Raw genomic sequence first — 25,000 nt, 5'->3', positions numbered from 1 at the left:
CGATCCTTAGGGAGTGAGGCAGGTAAGGGTGTAGGAAAAGAGCAGGGCAAAGAGGAGACACAGCACGACAAAGGAGAAATAGGAGGTGGATCAGATGATGGAGAAGGAAGAGATCATAATAAAAAGAATCATAGTTTGTTCATGTGATCTTCAACACCGCCAGAGAGAGAGAGAGAGAGAGAGAGAGAGAGAGAGAGAGAGAGAGAGAGAGAGAGAGAGAGAGAGAGATGATATAATTCGGATACAGACATGACATATAGACATTTAGATGAAAGGGAAGGCATATGGGTTGACAAAGACAAAGGGATACACACACACACACACACACACACACACACACACACACACACACACACACACACACACACACACACACACACAATGGCACGCTTCTTACATGCCGAAGCTGTAGGAATGAAGAGACCAGTTGTATTTCTGATGATCAACCTTTTTTATGTAACCTTTAATGTGGCAAATATCATGATGTTGAGAAAGATGTTAAAAGGTTAAAAATTCTTCACCTGCCTTTCTCCTCCTCCTCCTCCTCATTATCATCACCAGCTATTGTTTCTATTCCTCTACGGTACAAAGACTTCCCTAGCCCTCACCACCGATCCCGGTCTGCTACCTGCCTGTTCAGAGTCATCCCCTGCTTTCCTGTGTCCTATCCTCCACAATAAAAGAAATAGTAACTGAGTAGGCTGCTTAAGAGAGAGAGAGAGAGAGAGAGAGAGAGAGAGAGAGAGAGAGAGAGAGAGAGAGAGAGAGTAATTAATAAAAGGACACTGTGTACGCATGTAGCAAATGTGTGCAGGGAGGGACAAGGGTAGACGATACAGAGCCTTGGGTAGAAAAATGTGGACGAAGATGAGCGATGTGAAATTATTAAAAAAAAAAAAATGTGAGGGACCTAGCATGCGGTGGATCGGAGAGGATAAAGTAATAACAGCAGAAGTGGATAGAAGAGGAGAGGGAAAAGTGGGAAGGGTATAGAAGGCATAGAAGGGAGGCGGTACGCTCAAGTTAAAGGAGATAATCCTCTTTAGCCCTCAAAGTATTCTTTTGAGAGAGAGAGAGAGAGAGAGAGAGAGAGAGAGAGAGAGAGAGAGAGAGAGAGAGAGAGAGAGAGAGAGAGAGAGAGAGAGAGAGAGAGAGAGAGAGATGGATAATAAATTTTAAAGTTCTGTGGATGCAGATGAGGAGCCGGATATGTACACCTAAGAAATGCGGTTGCGGATAAGAACGCTGATGTTAAAATATTGATATTTGGCGATGCGAATACAATTACAGATTATTTCTGCCTCCATATTCGTGATTTCGGATGCGAATGCAGATCATTTTCACACAATGAGATTACGTTGCAGCTGCATCACAAAGCTTCAGAGTTTAGAGAAAGAGAGAAGAAAACAAACAAACGAAAAATAAATATATGAGTAAATGAATAAAGAAGTAATAAATAGAAATAGATATAATAAGGGAGGTTTTGCCAGGGAGAGTTGATTGTCGTCATGTTTGGCCAGGGAAGATTTGACCAGGGTAGGTTTTGCCATGTTAAATTTTGGTAAGGGGTGATTTGATCAGAGTAGGTCTCGTCATGTTGGGTTTTGGCCAGGAGAGAGTTGGCCAGGATAGGTCTCATCATGATAGGTTTTGGCCAGGGGAGATTTGGCCAGGGCAAGTCTTGTCATGATAGATCTTCACCAGGAGAGATTTGGCCAGGGTAAGTCTTGTCATGATAGGTTTAGGCCAGGGGAGATTTGGTCAGGAGAGGTCTCGTCATGTTAGGTTTTGGCCAGGAAGGATTTGACCATGGTAGGTCTCGTCATTTTAGGTTTTGGCTTGGGGAGATTTGGCCAGAGTAGGTCTCATCATGATAGGTTTAGGCCAGGGGAGATTTGGCCATGCTTTACAAAGCGCAGGTCCGCTCCTCCTTGGAATGCTTGCCTGGCCTGGGGCGGCTCGGCCAGCAAGCACCTCGCTCTCCTGGACAAGGTGCAGGACCGGGCAGCGAGACTCATCACCCTACCTCTACAGCACCGGCGGGACGTGGCGGGGATCACCGTCATGTTTAAGGTGCAGCAGCAGCACGTGGCTCACTTGCAAGTGCTCCGGCAGTCTGCCAGTCAGGCGTAGGTCACAATGAGAGCCGTCACCCTTACCCCTGGGGAGCTGCTCCAGCCCAAGTGCAGAACGTGGCGCCAGCAAAGACAGTTCCTCAATACATACATCAGCTAGTGGAAAGCGTTTGTTGCTGTGCAACCAAGTGTTTAGGGTTGGTCCACACAATAGTTTAAGACTATAGTGAACGTGTGGTTGCTTCAGCCAGAACAGAGACAGACTTTAGGATACAAAGCATTAACAGTGACTTTTTTAGCCTAAATTGCTGTAATAAGTATATAATGTATATGTACAGCAACTCTGTTAAGTATTGTAAAACTGTATAAATAGAGAGAGAGAGAGAGAGAGAGAGAGAGAGAGAGAGAGAGAGAGAGAGAGAGAGAGAGAGAGAGAGAGAGAGAATTAATCACAGACAGAAACAAATAGAGTCGCATACAAACTTACATGTGTGTGTGTGTGTGTGTGTTTTTTTTTTTTATGTAGGAAGGACACTGGCCAAGGGCAACAAAAATCTAATAAAAAAAATGCCCACTGAAATGCCAGTCCCATAAAAGGATCAAAGCAGTGGTCAAAAATTGATGAATAAGTGTCTTGAAACCTCCCTCTTGAAGGAATTCAAGTTATAGGAAGATGGAAATACAGAAGCAGGCAGGGAGTTCCAGAGTTTACCAGAGAAAGGGATGAATGATTGAGAATACTGGTTAACTCTTGCGTTAGAGAGGTGGACAGAATACGGCTGAGAGAAAGAAGAAAGTCTTGTGCAGCGAGGCCGCGGGAGGAGGGGAGGCATGCAGTTACCAAGATCAGAAGAGCAGTTAGCATGAAAATAGCGGTAGAAGACAGCTAGATATGCAACATTGCGGCGGTGAGAGAGAGGCTGAAGACAGTCAGTTAGAGGAGAGAAGTTGATGAGACGAAAAGCTTTTGATTCCACCCTGTCTAAAAGAGCAGTATGAGTGGAACCCCCCCAAACATGTGAAGCATACTCCATACATGGACGGATAAGGCCCTTGTACAGAGTTAGCAGCTGGGGGGGGTGAGAAAAACTGGCGGAGACGTCTCAGAACACCTAACTTCATAGATGCTGTTTTAGCTAGAGATGAGATGTGAAGTTTCCAGTTCAGATTATAAGTAAAGGACAGACCGAGGATGTTCAGTGTAGAAGAGGGGGACAGTTGAGTGTCATTGAAGAAGAAGGGATAGTTGTCTGGAAGGTTGTGTCGAGTTGATAGATGGAGGAATTGAGTTTTTGAGGCATTGAACAATACCAAGTTTGCTCTGCCCCAATCAGAAATTTTAGAAAGATCAGAAGTCAGGCGTTCTGTGGCTTTCCTGCGTGATATGTTTACCTCCTGAAGGGTTGGACGTCTATGAAAAGACGTGGAAAAGTGCAGGGTGGTATCATCAGCGTAGGAGTGGATAGGACAAGAAGTTTGGTTCAGAAGATCATTAATGAATAACAAGAAGAGAGTGGGTGACAGGACAGAACCCTGAGGAACACCACTGATTTAGGAGAAGAACAGTGACCGTCTACCACAGCAGCAATAGAATGGTCAGAAAGGAAACTTGAGATGAAGTTACAGAGAGAAGGATAGAAACCGTAGGAGGGTAGTTTGGAAATCAAAGCTTTGTGCCAGACTCAATCAAAAGCTTTTGATATGTCCAAGGCAACAGCAAAAGTTTCACCAAAATCTCTAAAAAGAGGATGTCCAAGACTCAGTAAGGAAAGCCAGAAGATCACCAGTAGAGCGGCCTTGACGGAACCCATACTGGCGATCAGATAGAAGGTTGTGAAATGATAGATGTTTTAGAATCTTCCTGTTGAGGATAGATTCAAAAACTTTAGATAGGCAGGAAATTAAAGCAATAGGACAGTAGTTTGAGGGATTAGAACGGTCACCCTTTTTAGGAACAGGTTGAATGTAGGCAAACTTTCAGCAAGAAGGAAAGGTAGATGTTGACAGACAGAGCTGAAAGAGTGTGACTAGGCAAGGTGCAAGCACGGAGGCACAGTTTTGGAGAACAATAGGAGGGACCCCATCAGGTCCATAAGCCTTCCGAGGGTTTAGGCCAGCGAGGGCATGGAAAACATCATTGCGAAGAATTTTAATACGTAGCATGAAGTAGTCAGAGGGTGGAGGAGAGGGAGGAACAAGCCCAGAATCGTCCAAGGTAGAGTTTTTAGCAAAGGTTTGAGCAAAGAGTTCAGCTTTAGAAATAGATGTGATAACAGTGGTGCCATCTGGTTGAAACAGAGGAGGGAAAGAAGAAGAAGCAAAGTTATTGGAGATATTTTTGGCTAGATGCCAGAAATCACGACGGGAGTTAGATCTTGAAAGGTTTTGACATTTTCTGTTAATGAAGGAGTTTTTGGCTAGTTGGAGAACAGACTTGGCATGGTTCGGGGCAGAAATATAAAGTGCATGAGATTCTGGTGATGGAAGGCTTAAATACCTTTTGTGGGCCACCTCTCTATCATCTATAGCACGAGAACAAGCTGTGTTAAATCAAGGTTTAGAAGGTTTAGGACGAGAAAAAGATTGAGGAATGTATGCCTCCATGCCAGACACTATCACCTCTGTTATGCGCTCAGCATAACATGCATAACAGCATAGTGTGTCTCTGACACGGAAGCAGTAGTCATTCCAAGGAAAATCAGCAAAATACCTCCTCAGGTCCCCCCAACTAGCAGAGGCAAAACGCCAGAGGCACCTTCGCTTAGGGGGATCTTGAGGAGGGATTGGAGCGATAGGACAAGATAAAGATATGAGATTGTGATCGGAGGAGCCCAACGGAGAAGAAAGGGTGACAGCATAAGCAGATGGATTAGAGGTCAGGAAAAGGTCAAGAATGTTGGGCGTATCTCCAAGACGGTCAGGAATACGAGTAGGGTGTTGCACCAATTGCTCTAGGTCATGGAGGATAGCAAAGTTGTAGGCTAGTTCACCAGGATGGTCAGTTAAGGGAGAGGAAAGCCAAAGCTGGTGGTGAACATTGAAGTCTCCAAGAATGGAGATCTCTGCAAAAGGGAAGAGGGTCAGAATGTGCTCCACTTTGGAAGTTAATTAGTCAAAGAATTTCTTATAGTCAGAGGAGTTAGGTGAGAGGTATACAGCACAGATAAATTTAGTATGAGAGTGACTCTGTAGTCGTACCCAGATGGTGGAAAACTCGGAAGATTCAAGAGCGTGGGCACGAGAGCAGGTTAAGTCATTGCGCACATAAACGCAGCATCCAGCTTTGGATCGAAAATGAGGATAGAAAAAGTAGGAGGGAACAGAAAAGGGGCTACTGTCAGTTGCCTCAGCACCTGAGTTTCAGTGAGGAAAAGAAGATGAGGTTTAGAAGAGGAGAGGTGGTGTTCTACAGATTGAAAATTAGATCTTAGACCGCGAATGTTGCAGAAGTTAATGAAGAGAAAGTTGAGGGGGGTGTCAAGACACTTAGGGTCGTCGACAGAAAGGCAGTCCGACCTGGGGACATTTATGGTCCCCTCCCCAGATGGGGACTCCGAGGCTGGTGTAGGAGTCGCCATGATGATTTTAAAATTTTTGAGTGAAGGGTGTGTGTGTTATTAGGTGCTTGTAGTTTTGTGTGGAGGAAGAGAGTTGTCTTTAGAGGGCAGGCTGTGACTGCCCCCTTGTGTTGTGAGACACAAAGGGAAACGTTCAGTGAGGTCACAGCTGGGTTTAATAAGTTCACAGCACCCCCTGAACAGTGCTTTAGACCTCACTGGGAGTAATTATCGTTTCGGCAGGTGTCTACTGCCTCCTCCTTAAAATGTCACGGTCGTCTCTCTCTGTCGCGCCAAACGTTCACACTCATCGCTTATTCCAAGTCTCGAACATAGAAATTATGAATCAGAACTTAGAACAGCATGCATTATCCTCTTTACCCATTAATTTAACCTTCGCCATACATTAAGTGATATGTATACTGTAGGTGTTCTCTCTGTTTCACGCTTCCTCTGCCCACGTAGCTTCTCACACTACATTCCCACGTTTTCTTTTCCCACATAGCTTTTTCATGCTACATTCCCACGTTTTTTTTTTTCCACGTAAAATTCTACGCTACATTCCTACGTTTTCTTTTCCCACTTCATCTTTCACACTACATCCCCATTTTTTTTTTTTCCACGTTGATTTTCACGCTACATTCCCACGTTTTCTTTTCCCAAATCGTTTTTCACGTTACATTCCCACGTTTTCTTTTCCCACGTCTCCTTTCACGCTACATTCTCACGTTTCCTTTGCCCGCGTCTCCTCTTTCACTGCTTGTGTGTTCCACCTCATACCGAGACCAGCTTCTCGTAGACCACTTGCCTCGATAGATCCTAGACGTCCTCCCCTCACGTTTCGTTCAGGGAATGGATGGCGACCTTACCAGAGGATGTTATTGCTCGAGGTATGACACTAGGAACGCTCTCATACCTCTCCCACTCTTATTCTTATTCACGCTTTCACTCGGCGGAGGTAAAAGTATCCATATTCAAACTTCCCATGAACGACTGCACTTCAAGGATGGGTGAGTGCTCTTTTTTCTCCTCCTCCTCCTCCTCCTCCTCCTCTTCCTCCTCCTCCTCCTCCTCCTCCTCCTCCTCCTCCTCCTCCTCCTCCTCCTCCTCCTCCTCCTCCTCCTCCTCCTCTTCCTCCTCCTTTTCACCTTACACACACACACACACACACACACACACACACACACACACACACACACACACACACACACACACACACACACACACACACACACACACACACACACACACTCACAATTCTCCCGTATTTTCATTTTTTGTCCACACATTTGCTGTTCCAAATTAAGTTCTTCCAGTTCTTAGCGTGTGAATGTGCCAATCGTGTTTTTCATTTCCGCCGTTTTGTAATTTTGTTGTTTTAGGAGGTGGCTGACTTGATTTCACTTGGAATGGAAGGTGATACGGAGGAAAAATAAGAGAAGAAGGAAGAGGAGGAGGAGGAGGAGGAGGAGGAGGAGGATTGAAGGGATAATGATAAGGGTGATGAAAATAAGTTAGATTTGGAGGAAAAGGAATTCATTGCAATCAATGCACACTAAGACGCTATTCCTCGTTCGTCTCCATGTCACATCACTAAAGCCACACGTTGCTAGAGGAAGGCTGGAAGGGGAGCACAGGAACCAACAGACTGAAGAATTATTATCGTAACACACTGACATATCAGCTTAACTAAACAAGTGGCTTGAAAGTTAGGCATGTATAAAAGCAGTGAAAAAAAAAAAAAAAAATGTGTGGATAAAATTAAGGAAGATTTTTTTTTTTTTTTTAAAGAAGCCACGTTGTAGTCTTCCGGAACTCACTTCACTTTCAGGGCATAAAAGGTTCGAATCCACTCTCTGTCAGTCTTTCTCCTCGGCCCCAAGTCTTATCAGAATAACGCGCTTAACGGCACCTTCTACTCAAAACGCTCGGTGTTGTGAAATTCTCTTTTTATATTTGTACATTAGAAAGCGAGACCACCTCAGAAAATTTACACCCACATTTGCCCACCCACCCACCCACGCCCATGTATCCCTTCCCAAACACACACACATACTAGCCCACCCATCCACACACACAACACTAAAACGTGATACCACCATCCACCCACCTACCCATCCATCCATCCACCCTCCCCAACCAACACACACACACACACACCAAATAAGAAATGCGTTAGTCGATCCACAAACAAGCACTAGTAATCTTTGGGCGCTTCGATTCTCACTTCCCCAGATTAGCGAGCGCTGCATATCCACTCAGAAGAAAAGTCGAGTGATAAACGTGATAAATCTTGAAAATAAAAGAAAAAAAATATCAACGATGGAAATGACAGGCGTCAAATCCGGGCGCCGTTGAAATCACACGTGTGAGATTTGAAAACAAAATTGCCGATGAAGCCTCTTTTAGCTCCTGCGTCACGCCAGCATTAACTGGTCTCCATGGCAGAGTCAAAATAAAGTCACCTCTTTACCTGGAGAGGAGGGAGAAGGGAAGCAGATAAAATGAGGAAAACATGAGGGAGGTAAAGGGAGATGGAAGAGAGGGAATAGGAATGGAGGATGTGTGGATGAGATGGAAATATGATATGAATGTGATGGAGAATGGAGGAACTGGAGTGATGCAGGGACGAATGTTATAACACAGTATGTTATGCTTTTCTGAATTAGTGAAATAATAAATAAATAAATCACTGTTACTTTTCCGATGCCCTTACATATATTTCCAATGTTTGTGCACAGGCAGACCCATCTAGTGAAAAAAGAAAAGTAGAAAAAAACTTTTATTGTAGCCGTGTGGAAAGACCAGTGTTCTTTCTCCTCGTCCGTTTCAGGCGCTTTTTACGACACAACGGGAGTACTGAGACAAGAATTTTGAATCTCAAGGGTCAGGGACAACACACACAACCACACCATCAGCATGTGCTCCTGCCGCGACTACTATCCCTGTTGGTGCTCCTCTCTCTCTCTCTCTCTCTCTCTCTCTCTCTCTCTCTCTCTCTCTCTCTCTCTCCACCTGTATATATATATATATATATATATATATATATATATATATATATATATATATATATATATATATATATATATATATATATATATATATATATATATATATATATATATATATATATATATATATATATATATATATATATATATATATATATATATATATATATATATATATATATATATATATATATATATATATATATATATATATATATATACGAGTATATATATATATGAGAGCGGATCCCGAGAAAATCATGGCCCTAATCGTAATCCAGGATGAAACGTGAATTCCTCACTTCTTTCCGGAAACCTAAGCCGAATCTAAGCATTGAAAGCATCTTTCTACTCAGACGCCTCGAAAATTCAGTCACGAAGTCATCCCTTGGGGTCATGGTGACAATGTTCTGGTGCCCTAAAGGATTATCTACCTATCTATCTATCTATCTATCTATCTCTATCTATCTATCTATCTATCTATCTATCTATCTATCTATCTATCTATCTATATATATATATATATATATATATATATATATATATATATATATATATATATATATATATATATATATATATATATATATATATATATATATATATATATATATATACGATGGGTGTTGAATGGGTTCTCGGCCTAACTTACGTAGAAAGAGAGGAGACAGGAACCCGTCGCTGCTGGGACACATTCATACATATTTCAACAAGTAATGCACGGCTGGCATCCTCCCAACGTTTTTTATTTAGTTCAATGGTGACTTTTCGTGAGTGAGGATGGCGCCTTCCGGCAAAATGAGTGAAGTTGAACAGCGGGCTGTGAAAAAGTTTCCCGTGATTCAAGGGAAAGCGCCACAGTTTATTAATGAGGAGTTGAGGACAGCACTAGGGAACAGTATCCTATTCTATTCTACTGTCAAAAGTTGGGCTGCTTTCTTCAAGCAGAGATGAGACTCGTGTGAGATCCATCAACTGCAGTTACCAAGCAAACTGTGGCCACGATTCATTGTTTCTCAACCGGGGATCAGTGATGAATACTTTACTACCATCATGCAGGATCACCTCAACCTTTCCAAGGTATCAGACCGATGTGGTCCCAAGAATCCAAGAAAAGCCTAAGCCTAAGAGAAACCGGATAATGACTTCGACGGGGATATTAATTCATGAGAGCGGATCCCGAGAAATTCATGGCCCTAATCGTAATCCAGGATGAAACATGGGTTCCTCACTTCTATCCGGAAACCTAAGCCGAGTCTAAGCAATGGAAGCATCTCTCCAGTCAGACGCCACGAAAATTCAAGGTCACGAAGTCATCCCGGAAGGTCATGTTGACAGTGTTCTGGGGCCCTAAAGGGATCCTTCTCGTAGACTTCTTGGATCATGGTTGCACCATCAATGGACCATATTATGCTGATCTACTGGGGAAGCTTCGGGAGGCTCTGCTTGAGAAACGCCGAGGGAAAGTGATCCGAGATGTCCTTCCCTTCCATTGCTCATGCGCACAAAAGCGCTGTGAACATGAACATAATGTCCTGCGGCTTCGAGTTATAGTCCCATTCCCTTTATTCCCTATCTGGCTTTCTCCTTTTCCCACACATGAAGAAGCTGCGGGGTGTCTCTTTCGCTGATGACGAGAAGACCAAAGAGAAGGTCATAGAGGTTTTGAAGGGATTCTTCCCTTCACTTCCCACCATTCTTTTCCGCAGCTGAAGACGAGACTGGAGAAGTGCATCATAGTCATAAGCGATTACGTAAAAAAAAAAAAAGAGTGAATCTTTGCTTTATCTTTGCCCTTTTTGAGTTAGGCCGAAATTAAACACCTTTCGTATATACGTGTGTGTGTGTGTGTGTGTGTGTGTGTGTGTGTATATATATATATATATATATATATATATATATATATATATATATATATATATATATATATATATATATATATATATATATATATATATATATATATATATATATATATATTAAGGGTGTATATGGGCAGGAGTCTTTCTCTAATACATATCTCATTGAATGTGATAGCTAGTTGAGCATTTATTATTTTTCTTAAGATATTTTCCTTATGAGAATGAATGGCTCAAGCTGATTGCGGGGGTGTATTTATACCGGTAGGCTTGTCACCCCGCTGCGCGTCCTGGTCTCTGATTGGCTGACGGCTGTCGCGGGCTGTGCTGGGCTGCTATCCAAGCTGGGTCTTCGCGCGCTTGGTAATGCTTGTAGGTCTTCGGATTGTTGATTTAATGTAGGGTTTGTCTCTTTTATATATAGTGCTTCTAAGATGGGGAGACGCCTGGTGTCTGGGCATGTAGTTAGGATCTCCGTTTTATCTACTAGCATTCCTCTTGTGATGTTTATGTTATGCTTCTCCTTCAGATGTTTCTTGGGTGCTCCTGCTGCGAGGTGGAAAGTTAGTCGTTGGGAGAGTCTTGTTGTCGTCATGCCAACATAGGTGGAGGGAAGGACTTCACAGTTTCCTTGGTTACACGTAAACCTATATATGACATGTGACTTCTGAAGGCTCTCTTTCTCTTTTGAGGGGTTATTTTTTTAGAAGAAGATGGCTGGTTTTCTTGGTGTTGTAATAAATTATCAGTTTAACTTGTTTGTCAGGGTCGGAAGGCTTGATGTTCCTCTTCACAATCTGCGTGATGGCCCTCTCATCTTCGTAGGCGGTAGAGAAAGTTGCTTTATAGAAGATGTTGATGTTCCCTTTCTTATCCTCTTGTTGCTTCTTGTTATGCCAGCTGTCGACAATTTTCTTTACTAGGCGATTGATGTCCTTTTCACTGAAATTGTTGTTTATGAGGACTTGAGCGCTGTATTTCTTGGTGGACTTGTTTCCACGTGCTGCAGTGTGTAAGCGCTCTTCTGATGTAGGCTGAGATAGTGGAATCCTTGTACCTCGTGGGACACTCACTTCGTCCGTTCAAGCAGAGTCCAGGATTCGTTGGTTTTGTGTAGACGCTGGCTGCTTGAACGGACGAAGTGAGTGTCCCACGAGGTACAAGGATTCCACTATTTCAGCCTACATCAGAAGAGCGCTTACACACTGCAGCACGTGGAAACAAGTCCACCAAGAAATACAGCGCTCAACTCAAGTCCTCATAAACAACAATTTCAGTGAAAAGGACATCAATCGCCTAGTAAAGAAAATTGTCGACAGCTGGCATAACAAGAAGCAACAAGAGGATAAGAAAGGGAACATCAACATCTTCTATAAAGCAACTTTCTCTACCGGTTCTCAAGAGTGTTCCTCCTGTTCATAATACAGAAGTCTTGTTAAGCTGTCACTAGAACCGTAAAAACACCCTTAAAAACCCGTCATTTCCACCACATCCAATTGAAAGTAATCGAGGTGCGGCCAGAATTTTTCAGAATATGATCCTTAATATCCAATGACCAATGACACGGGTAGCGGCTGGAGGCAGCAAGACACGGAATGTACTGCCTTTCAGGAGACTCCCTGAAGACCAAAATAGTAAGGGACGCGCAGACACAAAACAAACCACGCCTATCATAAAGCCTATCACGTATAATGAATGAACAAATAATGAATAATGGTAGTGATAAATATGATAATAATTATCGTAATAATAAAAGTTAAATGAACTTGTATACCATTACAAGATTGACAAAAAGACAAAGACAGACAGACAGACAGACGACAGGGACAGACAGACAGACAGACAGATAAAACAGTAGAACAGACAGGTAAATGGCAAACAAACAGACGGACACACAGACAGAGAGTTTTAATTTAGCCCTGACTTTTCATCGTGATGATGTGTATGGAATGTGACAATTATAGTGATTATCATGCTTAAGCAGCTAAACGCCTGAACCACTGAGCCATCTCGCGTACAACTTATAGTGTTAATGTATCACAAAGGTCAACTTGATCGCTTCTGCTTACGTGTTGATGTACTCGTATTCTATTCCGATTACAGTAGATCTTTCGGTTATATCCGCTGTAGAAATCACGTTGAGATATTGATACAGTAAGTGCCCACCCTATTCACATGCCACCCTTCTCTCGGCTAACCAAACCACAACTTCTTTACTGTTACATGAGAGGAGATCTGACCCCAAACCTTCTCCATTTATCGCTCCCAACTCACTATCCCTTCAGTATTCCCATCTGACCATAACCTCCTCGTCATAATCTAATAGTAATACAGAAGATGAGGCCTAACAGCATTACTTTACTGACGTAACGATGATGATTGACGCCTTAAGGAAGGATTGTTCTCGCTCGATTGGCTGGGAGACTTGTAAGTTGAGTTCGTATGAGCAAATACACAGCCTCATAAAGGAAGCTTAAGTAAAGAGTAGTTAAAATTGTAGCCACGACATTTATCGGTGACCTTAACAGTATATCAGACAAAATGTAAATCAATAACTCGATATCTGGCTTTAGTTGTACTGCTTGTGAAACATTTAGGATTGTTTGATTTACTCATTTATTAGTCAACAGTAATGAGATAATGAGTTAAAGAGAGAGCTTATGGCTGACTTTACTTTTATTGTTCATCATGTATCTACAAATGTAGTCTGAGATTGAAGGCTCTTAAAGACTGGCAGTGACTTTTAAAGAAGGTTTTTCACCATCATTTTATTGTGGGAAATACAGCATCACTCTGTTATGTGTCACGGAACGAAACTAAGTCGCGTGCAGGCTGTAGAATTCACCGAGGGTCTGGAGGTGTAATGATATTAGAGTAAATCTGGCGATAACTTTAGTATTCCTTTAAATACATGCAAGAAATCTACCAAGAAAAAAAAAAAACGGGTAAAAAAAGGCAAATTTGGCGCTCCCGAGAAAATTTAAACATATCCAAATACTGATGCAGAAAACTGGTCTTCAGGTCTTAGAATTTTCAATACAAAGACATAAAAAGTTCGTGTTAACTGCCGAACGGAGAGAGAGAGAGAGAGAGAGAGAGAGAGTTACATAGAAAAACAGGCCTTTTATTACTACTCTTTGTTTACGGTTGTTTAGCCAGTTTTCAACCCATCTCAACACGTCGCCTTGGATGCCATGTGATTTTAGTTTAATCAATAAATGTTTGTGGAGGACTTTGTCAAAGGCCTCTTGAAAATCAAGATATATTATATCTACCGCTTTACTCTTATCATACTGGTTCAGAATATCATAGAAGTCTAAGAGGTTCGTCAAACAAGAGCGTTTGTTGCGGAAGCCTTGTTGAGAATTTTTAAGTAAGCTATTTTCTTTTAAGTGATTAACGAGTTTATCTCTTTTTAGTTTTTTCTAGCATTTTGCATACGACTGAGGTTAAGATAATTGGCCGGTAATTAGATGGTAAAGATTTACTGCCTTTTCTTTTTTTTTAATCGGAGTTACGTTAGCAAGCTTCCATTCATCAGGCTTTGTACCGGACTGCAAGAATTTATTGAACAATACAATGGTTTAAGTAATTCAGATTTCGCTTCTTTTAAGATGCGGGGTGAAATCGTGACTTGCTAACTATAAGTTTATCGATGCATTTTGACACGTCACTTTCTGTTATATAGATGTTACATAGGACATCGTTGTTATTAATTTGGACTGCTGGCGCTGTAGGGATATCGCTGAGGTCTTCTGCTGTACTGAAGCAAATACTGAGGCAAAGAAAGTGTTTAGAATGTTGCTAATTTGCTCCTCGTCATTAGTGTAATCTCCATTTACGTCAATTATGGGTCCAATAGTTGACGTAATCACTCTCTGTTGCCTGATAAAACTATAAAATTTCTTTGGGTTCGTTTTACTCTGGTTCGCAACATGTAACCTGGTGAACCTTTTGCTGTGTTTGATCAACCTCTCTGCTTTACGTTTTAGTTCAACGAATTTAGTGTGTTCTTCGTTATTACTGAAGAATTTTAATCTGTTATGGGCATCCCTCTTGGCGGGCAAGCATTCAGCTATTTGTGTGTTCCACCACTTAGGCTTAACGTTTTGAGTGGAACGACGATTTTTCATCGGTACGCATTCTTGCACTGCTTTTAAGTATCTATCCATGACAAATTTCCAGTGAGCATTAATGTCTGTGGTGGTAAGTAAGTGACTCCAGTCGATTTGGTTAAGCATTGATTTAAGTTTACAGAAATTTGCTTTCCTTTAGTCAGGGACTTTTTCTTTGCTTATATTTGACTCATTAGCCATGAAGTTTATGGTGAAGGTGATTGCGCGGTGGTCACTGTTACTAAACTCCTCGCCGACATTCACATTTTCTATTAATTTATCATTCGTAGCAAGCACGAGGTCAAGTACATGATTATCTCGTGTCGGATTTTGCACAAAATGTGTAAGTGAACTTTCTTTTAACTTATTATACAGGTCATGTCCATGGTGTGAGGTGAGTGATTCGCTCCACTTAGTCACCGGTAGATTAAAATCTCCAAGGATTACGGCGTCATGTGTGTCACTTATTTCGCTAGAGAGAGAGAGAGAGAGAGAGAGAGAGAGAGAGAGAGAGAGAGAGAGAGAGAGAGAGAGAGAGAGAGAGAGAGAGAGAGAGAGAGAGATATGGAGGGAGGGAGGGGGGGGAGTGGGGGAGGGAGGGAGGGAGGGAGGGACCTTGAAGTACCTATTGAACCACAACTCGTAAGATCAATACAAGATTGTCATCAACTTTTAAAACTGGACTTTATCTTTCAGACTGAAGTTTTACTCCATAATCACAAGTTATGAAAGCGACACGAGAACTGGAGAAACAAAAGAGACCATTGCTACTAAAAAGATCTGGAGAGTGGCAGTTAGTGATCTGACGGATATATTCGACAAGTATAAATGCATGACCTCTGAAAGTAGAAACAGCGAGTATAAGAATAGTAACGTGTAGTGCGCAACGATTTCTAACCAAAGGAAATGTCTGAGTATCAACGCTGCTGATGACAATAACCAGTATTCAGAAACGCTTTGCCCTCTCATCACGACCATTTTCAAAGACTATAGAGATGATTAGCCTGGTGGTCTCCTACTAATAATGTAGATATGTTGTTAATATGACACTAGAAACGTATAAACACTCTTGAAAAACCAGTGTACTAACTTTAACTAGAGCCTTTTGATGTAGTCAGGTTACGACGAAGTAATTCTGAATATGGTCTAATGTCCTCAAAGTTGTGCGTGTTCGGCTTCTTAGCGAGAGCCTTCGATTACAGGACACTGGATATTATTTATGGCATAACTCCCAGCTGAATGTATATCACAGTCCACGGTCCGCTGGCGGTTCCTTGACTGCAGGGCATCGCATTACTCCAGTGAACACGACTTACCGGAAAATATGCGGCAAATTCTAAGGCAGGGGGTTGAAACTTTTTAATTTGTTTTTTACTCAGGGAACAAATTACGTACGAGGCGATATGGCAGAAGTCTTGAAGATTTTTAATAAATCGTGATATTAGTCGTTCTAAGTTGTCTTGTCAAAGAACATAATGATCGGTAACATTTGTATGGTTACTGTTACTGTCGTTCTTTGTTCAGATTCAAAATGAAAAAATAAAAGAGACTAGAATGTTGATTTTGTCATTTACAGCCTATAGGAGATGGCAGTATGAAAATTTCAAAAAAAGTTACAAATTATTACGGAAAAAAATTGTCTAGCAGTGAAAGGGTTAATGGAAACTGATGCACGCATCAAAAACTATCCATTATTTTTTTTTCTTCTTTTTTTTGCAGGAAGAAATTACCCGCAGCAGAAATTTAAGACATATTTGTTTGTGAATCACTCTGGCAAAATATTGCAACTATAATCGTGGAAAAAAATATCGTTTATTTTGTAGTTTTGGTCACAGGTGTAAGACGACGTTTTGTGAGCTGATGAGGCAAAGCAGCACTCTTCGGAGCTTCCTTCTTTATGTTGAGTACATGCTCGAGTATATAGAATGTAAAAGGGTATGTGCAGGACTGGAGGAAGCTCACGACACTGGGTATAAGGTGAATCTGAATCATGCAGTAATAAAAATTAGTAGATCAGCATAGTTTATATAAGCATGAAATTTTGCTATGAATAAATATTTTCTCCCCTTTTCTTATGTACCTTGTTACATTTTTAATTCGCCTTGGATGCAAGAGACCAGCTGGTGTCCTACTTGACTGATTTATTGACTCACTGATTAGGTTAATGAGTTGTAACAGCCAGGTCATGTGGAGCTATTAAGTCTTAACCATCGAATCTCCAAGTACACAACATCATTAGGTATCAACAAGAAAGCCGCACCTGGATATCCATCAGGTGTGGCGGTGAGGAAAGGTGAAAGAGTGGAGTCACATTTTCACTCCCGACATTCATAGGAAAAGTGCATCTCTTAGTCGTTCTTGCTCCTCCTCCTCCCTCCCTCCTTTCTTCCTTCCTCCATTTCCCAGATTCTTTCCCCCCCGCCTCTCTTCCTCCTTCGGTTCCCTCCTCTGACCTAACGAGACGCCTCTTTTGACCCGACTCCGAAAACCACTGTCGGTTTAATGAAAATAGTTTGGACAGTATATTCTCTTCCGTTCCACTGCCTCTCCCCTTCCTCCTCCTCCTCCTCCTCCTCCTCCTCCTCCTCCTCCTCCTCCTCCTCCTCCTCCTCCTCCTCCTCCTCCTCCCACCAGCACGCGAAGTTTTCACGGAGTTCTTTGCCACAAGTTATGGTTCGCTTTATTACAAACACAGCCGCAAACTTGTTCAGAAATTACAGCTACAACAGTGGCCACGGCAGCAGTGATGGTGTGTGCGTGTGTGTGTGTGTGTGTGTGTGTGTGTGTGGGGTATGGGTATGGGTGTGTGTGTGTGTGTGTGTGTGTGTGTGTGTGTGTGTGTGTGTGTGTGTGTGTGTGTGTGTGTGTGTGTGTGTGTGTGTGTGTGTGTGTGTGTGTGTGTGTGTGTGTGTGTGTGCGTGTGTGTGTGTGGTGGGCGATACAAAAATGGCAGTCAGGGATTATATCTTAAGACGTGCTTAGAAAAGATTGGTTCGTCCCAAAGCCATGAATCTGGACAACCCACTCCAATCCTACCTTGGGACTCTTGCAAGCAGCTTAGAATAATGTTCGCAATTGCCTTTGAATACACAACAACCTCCTGCCTGCTCCTCCTCCTCTTTCCCTCTCTTCTCCCTCTCTCCCCACTACAACGTTATGATTGTTCCAAGCTCTCCTCTTACTTATTCTTTCCTGATTACTTTCTTTATCTATGTGCAATGCCATACTACACCATACTATTTGTCAATCCAGCTTCCTTTTACAGTCCAGCACGTACTCGTATATTTTATCTTCTTAGCCACGTCTTTTCACCATTTCCTTGAGTCAGTGCTGCTACCATCTCTCTAGATCACATATTAACACTTCCTTCCCTTTCCCACCTTCAGTCTATTCTCAGTAATCCACCGTTCACACTCCTGTAGCCCATCGATCTTTTTCTCCTCCTCATCCTCCTCCTCCTCCTCCTCCTCCTCCTCCTCCTCTTCCTCCTCCTCTTCCTCTACCTCCTCCTTCTTCCCTTTTCCACTGTATCAAAACATAGTGTCTGATCTTCCAAGATGCTTTGGAGTATTTGCTCGTTATTTTTTCCATCCTTCCTCCTTCTCTTCTTCGTCCTTGTTACCCTCGTATCCCACACTCGAGCAAAAGTGTAACAAAGTACAAAGTTCAGTTTCGCTTTTTCATTAACACTTTCTTACTGTGCAGCTGATGATAATGAGTATTGCTTGTGTACTCATCACCATAAAGGCCATTTTTTTACTAACATTGCGATATTAAAGGAGACAAGGTACTTCAGTAAAATTGATATTGTATTTGCTGTATTGTAACTTTTCATATTTACTTATATATATATATATATACTCGTATGTATATATATATATGTATATATATATATATATATATATATATATATATATATATATATATATATATATATATATATATATATATATATATATATATATATATATATATATATATATATATATATATATATATATATATATATATATATATATATATATATCCCTGTCTACTGCCTCCTCCTCCTATGTATATATATATATATATATATATATATATATATATATATATATATATATATATATATATATATATATATATATATATATATATATATATATATATATATATATATATATATATATATATATATATATATATATATATATATATATATATATATATATATATATATATAAGAGGAGGAGGCAGTAGACACCTGCCGAAACGATGATTACTCCCAGTGAGGTCTAAAGCACTGTTCAGGGGATGCTGTGAACTTATCATTAAACCCAGCTGTGACATCACTGAACGTTTTCCCTTTGTGTCTCACAACACAAGGGGGCAGTCACAGCCTGCCCTCTAATGACAACTCTCTTCCTCCACACAAAACTACAAGCACCTAATAACACACACACCCTTCACTCAAAAATTTTAAAATCATCATGGCGACTCCTACACCAGCCTCGGAGTCCCCATCTGGGGAGGGGACCATAAATATCCCCAGGTCGGACTTCCTTTCTGTCGACGACCCTAAGTGTCTTGCCACCTCCCTCAACTTTTTCTTCATTAACTTCTCCAACATTCGTGGTCTAAGATCTAATTTTCAATATGTAGAACACCACCTCTCCTCTCTCTTCTAAACCTCATCTTCTTTTCCTCACTGAAACTCAGGTGTCTGAGGCAACTGATATTAGCCCCTTTTCTGTTCCCTCCTACTTTCTGTATCCTCATTTTCGATCCAAAGCTGGATGCTGCGTTTATGTGCGCAATGACTTAAGCTGCTCTCGTGCCCACGCTCTTGAATCTTCCGAGTTTTCCACCATCTGGATACAACTGCAGAGTCACTCTCAAACTAAATTTATCTGTGCTGTATACCTCTCACCTAACTCCTCTGACTATAAGAAATTCTTTGACTACTTAACTTCCAAAGTGGAGCACATTCTGACTCTCTTCCCTTTTGCAGAGATCTCCATTCTTGGAGACTTCAATGTTCACCACCAGCTTTGGCTTTCCTCTCCCTTCACTGACTATCCTGGTGAACTAGCATACAGCTTTGCTATCCTTTACGACCTAGAGCAATTGGTGCAACACCCTACTCGTATTCCTGACCGTCTTGGAAATACGCCCCACATTCTTGATCTTTTCCTGAACTCTAATCCTTCTACTTATGCTGTCACCCTTTCTTCTCTGTTGGGCTCCTCCGATCAGAATCTCATATCTGTATCTTGTCCTATCGCTCCAATCCCCCCCTCAGGATCCCCCTAAGCGAAGGTGCCTCTGGCGTTTTGCCTCTGCTAGTTGGGGGGACCTAATTAGCTATTTTGCTGATTTTCCTTGGAATGACTACTGCTTCCGTGTCAGGGATCTGTCTTTGTGTGTTGAGCGCATAACAGAGGTGATAGTGTCTGGCATGGAGCCGTACATTCCTCACTCTTTTTCTCGTCTTAAACCTTCTAAACATTGGTTTAACAAAGCTTGTTCTCGTGTTATACATGATACATAGGTGGCCCACACAAGGTTCTTAAGACTTCCATCACCAGAATCTCATGCACTTTATATTTCTGCTCTGAACCATGCCAAGTCTGTTCTCCAACTAGCCAAAAACTCCTTCATTTACAGAAAGTGTCAAAATCTTTCAAGATCTAACTCCCCTCGTGACTCTCTAATAACTTTACTTCTTCTTCTTTCCCTCCTCTATTTCATCCAAGTGGCACCACTGCTATCACATCTATTTCTAAAGCTGAACTCTTCGCTCAAACCTTTGCTAAAAACTCTACCTTGGACGATTCTGGGCTTGTTCCTCCCTCTCCTCCACCCTCTGACTACTTCATGCCATGTATTAAAATTATTCGCAATGATGTTTTCCATGCCCTCGCTGGTCTAAACCCTCGGAAGGCTTATGGTCCTGATGGGGTCCCTCCTATTGTTCTCCGAAACTGTGCCTCCGTGCTTGCACCTTCCCTAGTCAAACTCTTTCAGCTCTGTCTGTCAACATCTACCTTTCCTTCTTGCTGGAAGTTTGCCTACATTCAACCTGTTCCTAAAAAGGGTGACCGTTCTAATCCCTCAAACTACCGTCCTATTGCTTTAATTTTCTGCCTATCTAAAGTTTTTTAATCTGTCCTCAAAAAGAAGATTCTTAAACATCTATCACTTCACAATCACTTCTGATCGCCAGTATGGGTTTCGTCAAGGCCGCTCTACTGTAGATCTGGCTTTCCTTACTGAGTCTTGGTCATCCTCTTTTAGAGATTTTGGTGAAACTTTTGCTGTTGCCTTGGACATATCAAAAGCTTTTGATAGAGTCTGGCAAAAAGCTTTGATTTCCATACTAACCTCCTACGGCTTCTATCCTTCTCTCTGTAACTTCAGCTCAAGTTTCCTTTCTGACCGTTCTGTTGCTGCTGTGGTAAACGGTCATTGCTCTTCTCCTAAATCTATTAACAGTGTTGTTCCTCAGGGTTCTGTCCTGTCACCCACTCTCTTCTTATTATTCATTAATGATCTTCTAAACCAAACTTCTTGTCCTATCCACTCCTACACTGATACCACCCTGCACTTTTCCATGTCTTTTCATAGACGTCCAACCTTTCAGGAGATAAACATTTCACGCAGGGAAGCCACAGAACGCTTGACTTGTGATCTTTCTAAAATTTCTGATTGGGGCAGAGCAAACTTGGTATTGTTCAACGCCTCAAAAATTCAATTCCTCCATCTATCAACTCGACACAACCTTCCAGACAACTATCCCCTCTTCTTCACTGACACTCAACTGTCCCCCTCTTCTACACTGAACATCCTCGGTCTGTCCCTTACTTATAATCTGAACTGGAAACTTCATATCTCATCTCTAGCTAAAACAGCTTCTATGAAGTTAGTCGTTCTGAGACGTCTCCGCCAGTTTTTCTCACCCCCCCAGCTGCTAACTCAGTACAAGGGCCTTATCCGTCAATGTACGGAGTATGCTTCACATGTCTGGGAGGGTTCCATTCATACTGCTCTTCTAGACGGAGTGGAATCAACAGCTTTTCGTCTCATCAATTCCTCTCCTCTAACTGCCTGTCTTCAGCCTCTCTCTCACCGCCGCTATGTTGCATCTCTAGCTGTCTTCTACCGCTATTTTCATGCTAACTGCTCTTCTGATCTTGCTAACTGTATGCCTCCCCTCCTCCTGCGGCCTCGCTGCACAAGACACCTCTCTAACGCAAGAGTTAACCAGTATTCTCAATCATTTATCCCTTTCTCTGGCAAACTCTGGAACTCCCTGCCTGCTTCTGTATTTCCACCTTCCTATAACTTGAACTTCTTCAAGAAGGAGGTTTCAAGATATTTATTCATCAATTTTTGACTACTGCTTTGACCCTTTTATGGGACTGGCATTTCAGTGGGCATTTTTTATTTATTGGATTTTTTTTGCCCTTGGCCAGTGTCCCTCCTACATAAAAAAAAAATAAATAAATAAATAATATATATATATATATATATATATATATATATATATATATATATATATATATATATATATATATATATATATATATATATATATATATAATTTTTTTTATGAAGTATTTGTTCGATTTTTTTTTTTTTTTATACGTACGAGTATATACATCCTCATTGAAAAAAGTCCCTCATGCAAGTCCCTTCCAGAAATTGCGTCCTGTTTGTACTGTTGTTGTGCTGCCGGAATATGTTGCAATGCAGTTCACAAACTCTGGCGTTCCATCCTTATTACATTGCAGCGAGTACTGGCTGTGATGAAACGTCACTCTTGGTATTTTTATTTATTTTTTTATCCTTCATTCATTACACCAAATTATCGTAAACGCGAGTTTTCTCTCTCTCTCTCTCTCTCTCTCTCTCTCTCTCTCTCTCTCTCTCTCTCTCTCTCTCTCTCTCTCTCTCTCTCTCTCTCTCTCTCTCTCTCTCTCTCTCTCTCGTAACGTTCTCCCCGATATAAATAAGAGTACATTGTTTTCTTCGTCCATTCCAGGTCGTGCCAACCTTACCTTCACAGTGCTTAATTTCCGTAAGTACCATCTAATTAATTACACCTTATTTACCTGCTTCTCACTTTCATGAGTTTGACAACTCCACACATTATTCTTTTATGAGAATGTACCGCGTTTCGGAACATTTCCTGAGTGAGTAAGCGCTTCTGCTTTCATAATTTATTGGCCTGCTAATATGTTTGCCTCTGTATGAAGTTTGTACAGTGTTGGATTAAATGAGGGAGAAAATATCCAGTGAAAGGGAGATACGATCAGATAACAAAAAAAAACATTAACTTTGTAAAAAAAATATATTCCTCTCCGTACTTCTATTTTGTTAAAGGATATATGTGTGTGTGTGTGTGTGTGTGTGTGTGTGTGTGTGTGTGTGTGTGTGTGTGTGTGTGTGTGTATGTGTGTGTGTGTGTGTGTGTTTATGAGAGAGAGAGAGAGAGAGAGAGAGAGAGAGAGAGAGAGAGAGAGAGAGAGAGAGAGGAGAGAGAGAGAGAGAGAGAGAGAGAGAGAGAGAGATTAAAAATGGATAAAAACGATGCAGTATTCTGAAAATAAAGTGTCAGTAAACGAATAAAAACAGAAGAAAATATACCTATGAGCAAATATCAACTTCAGTATATTTTTGTATACGAGTTCCCATTGAGTGCGTGACAGCTTTACCTTGCTGCTTTTTTTTTATTTTATGTAGGAGAGACACTGGCCAAGGGGCAACAAAAATCCAATAAAAAAAAAAATGCCCACTGAAATGCCAGTCCCATAAAAGGGTCAAAGCAGTAGTCAAAAATTGATAGATAAGTGTCTTGAAACCTCCCTCTTGAAGGAATTCAAGTTATAGGAAGGTGGAAATACAGAAGTAGGCAGGGAGTTCCAGAGTTTACCAGAGAAAGGAATGAATGATTGAGAGTACTGGTTAGTTAACTCTTGCATTAGAGAGGTGGACAGAATAGGGGTGAGAAAAGAAGAATGTCTTGTGCAGCGAGGCCGCGGGAGGAGGGGAGGCATGCAGTTAGCAAGATCAGAAGAGCAGTTAGCATGAAAATAGCGGTAGAAGATAGCTAGAGATGCAACACTGCAACGGTGAGAGAGAGGCTGAAGACAGTCAGTTAGAGGAGAGGAGTTGATGAGACGAAAAGCTGTTGATTCCACCCTGTCTAGAAGAACAGTATGAGTGGAACCCTCCCAGACATGTGAAGCATACTCCATACATGGACGGATAAGGCCCTTGTACAGAGTTAGCAGCTGGGGGGGGGGGGATTGAAAAAAAAACTGGCGGAGACCTCTCATATCACCTAACTTCATAGAAGCTGTTTTAGCTAGAGATGAGATGTGAAGTTTCCAGTTCAGATTATAAGTAAAGGACAGGACCGAGAATGTTCAGTGTAGAAGAGGGGGACAGTTGAGTGTCAGTGAAGAAGAGGGGATAGTTGTCTGGAAGGTTTGTGGCGAGTTGATAGATGGAGGAATTGAGTTTTTTGAGGCATTGAACAATACCAAGTAGGTATTCCTTTCTTTCTCCTTCTTTCTTCCTTCCTCTTCGTATTCCGTCCATGTTTGTACTTATTTTAACCTCTCTGTGACTGTTCAGGACCTTGCAAAAAGTTTAGAAGTAATAGTAGTAGTAGTAGTAGTAGTAGTAGTAGTAGTAGTAGATGACCTAATACAACTATTACTACTACTACTACTACTAGTAGTAGTAGTAGTACTACTACTACTACTACTAGTAGTAGTAGTAGTAGTAGTAGTAATAGTAGTAGAAGAAGTATTAGCAATAGCAACAGTAGTAGTAGTAGTAGTACCACTACTACTACTAGTAGAAGTAATAGTAGTAGTACTATTACTACTACTAATAGAAGTAGTATTAGTATTATTATTATTATTAGTAGTAGTAGTAGTAGTAGTACTACCACTACTACTACTACTACTAATACTAATACTAATACTAATACTACTATTACTATTATTATTATTATTATTATTATTATTATTATTATTATTATTATTATTATTTTTATTGTTATTATTATTTATTATTATTATTATTATTATTATTATTATTATTATTATTATTATTATCATTATTATTATTATTATTACTACTACTACTACTACTACTACTACTACTACTACTACTACTACTACTACTACTACTACTACTATTACTACTACTACTACTGATAATAATAATAATAATAATAATAATAATAATAATGATAATAATGATAATAATAATAATAATAATAATAATAATAATAATAATAATAATAATAATAATGCTATTGCCATTACACAATTTTTTTGATAAAAATCTGTGTAATGGCAAGAGTGAAGTAAATTTCCTCCCCCTCAT

General features: G+C 40.9%; 1 long non-coding RNA gene across 1 annotated transcript in view; it reads left to right on the top strand.

The window, feature by feature from the left end:
- Nucleotides 1-25,000, top strand: part of LOC135103983 (uncharacterized) — a 374,035-nt gene that overhangs the window by 278,030 nt on the left and 71,005 nt on the right. The window contains exon 5 of the long non-coding RNA XR_010270261.1: nucleotides 22,641-22,676. This is a non-coding gene — a long non-coding RNA (uncharacterized LOC135103983). The remainder of the gene's footprint in view (nucleotides 1-22,640; nucleotides 22,677-25,000) is intronic.

The sequence above is a fragment of the Scylla paramamosain genome, chromosome 10, assembly GCF_035594125.1.
Source record: "Scylla paramamosain isolate STU-SP2022 chromosome 10, ASM3559412v1, whole genome shotgun sequence".
NCBI classification, from domain to species: Eukaryota; Metazoa; Arthropoda; class Malacostraca; order Decapoda; family Portunidae; genus Scylla; species Scylla paramamosain.
This window is presented reverse-complemented; position numbering and strand designations above follow the sequence as displayed.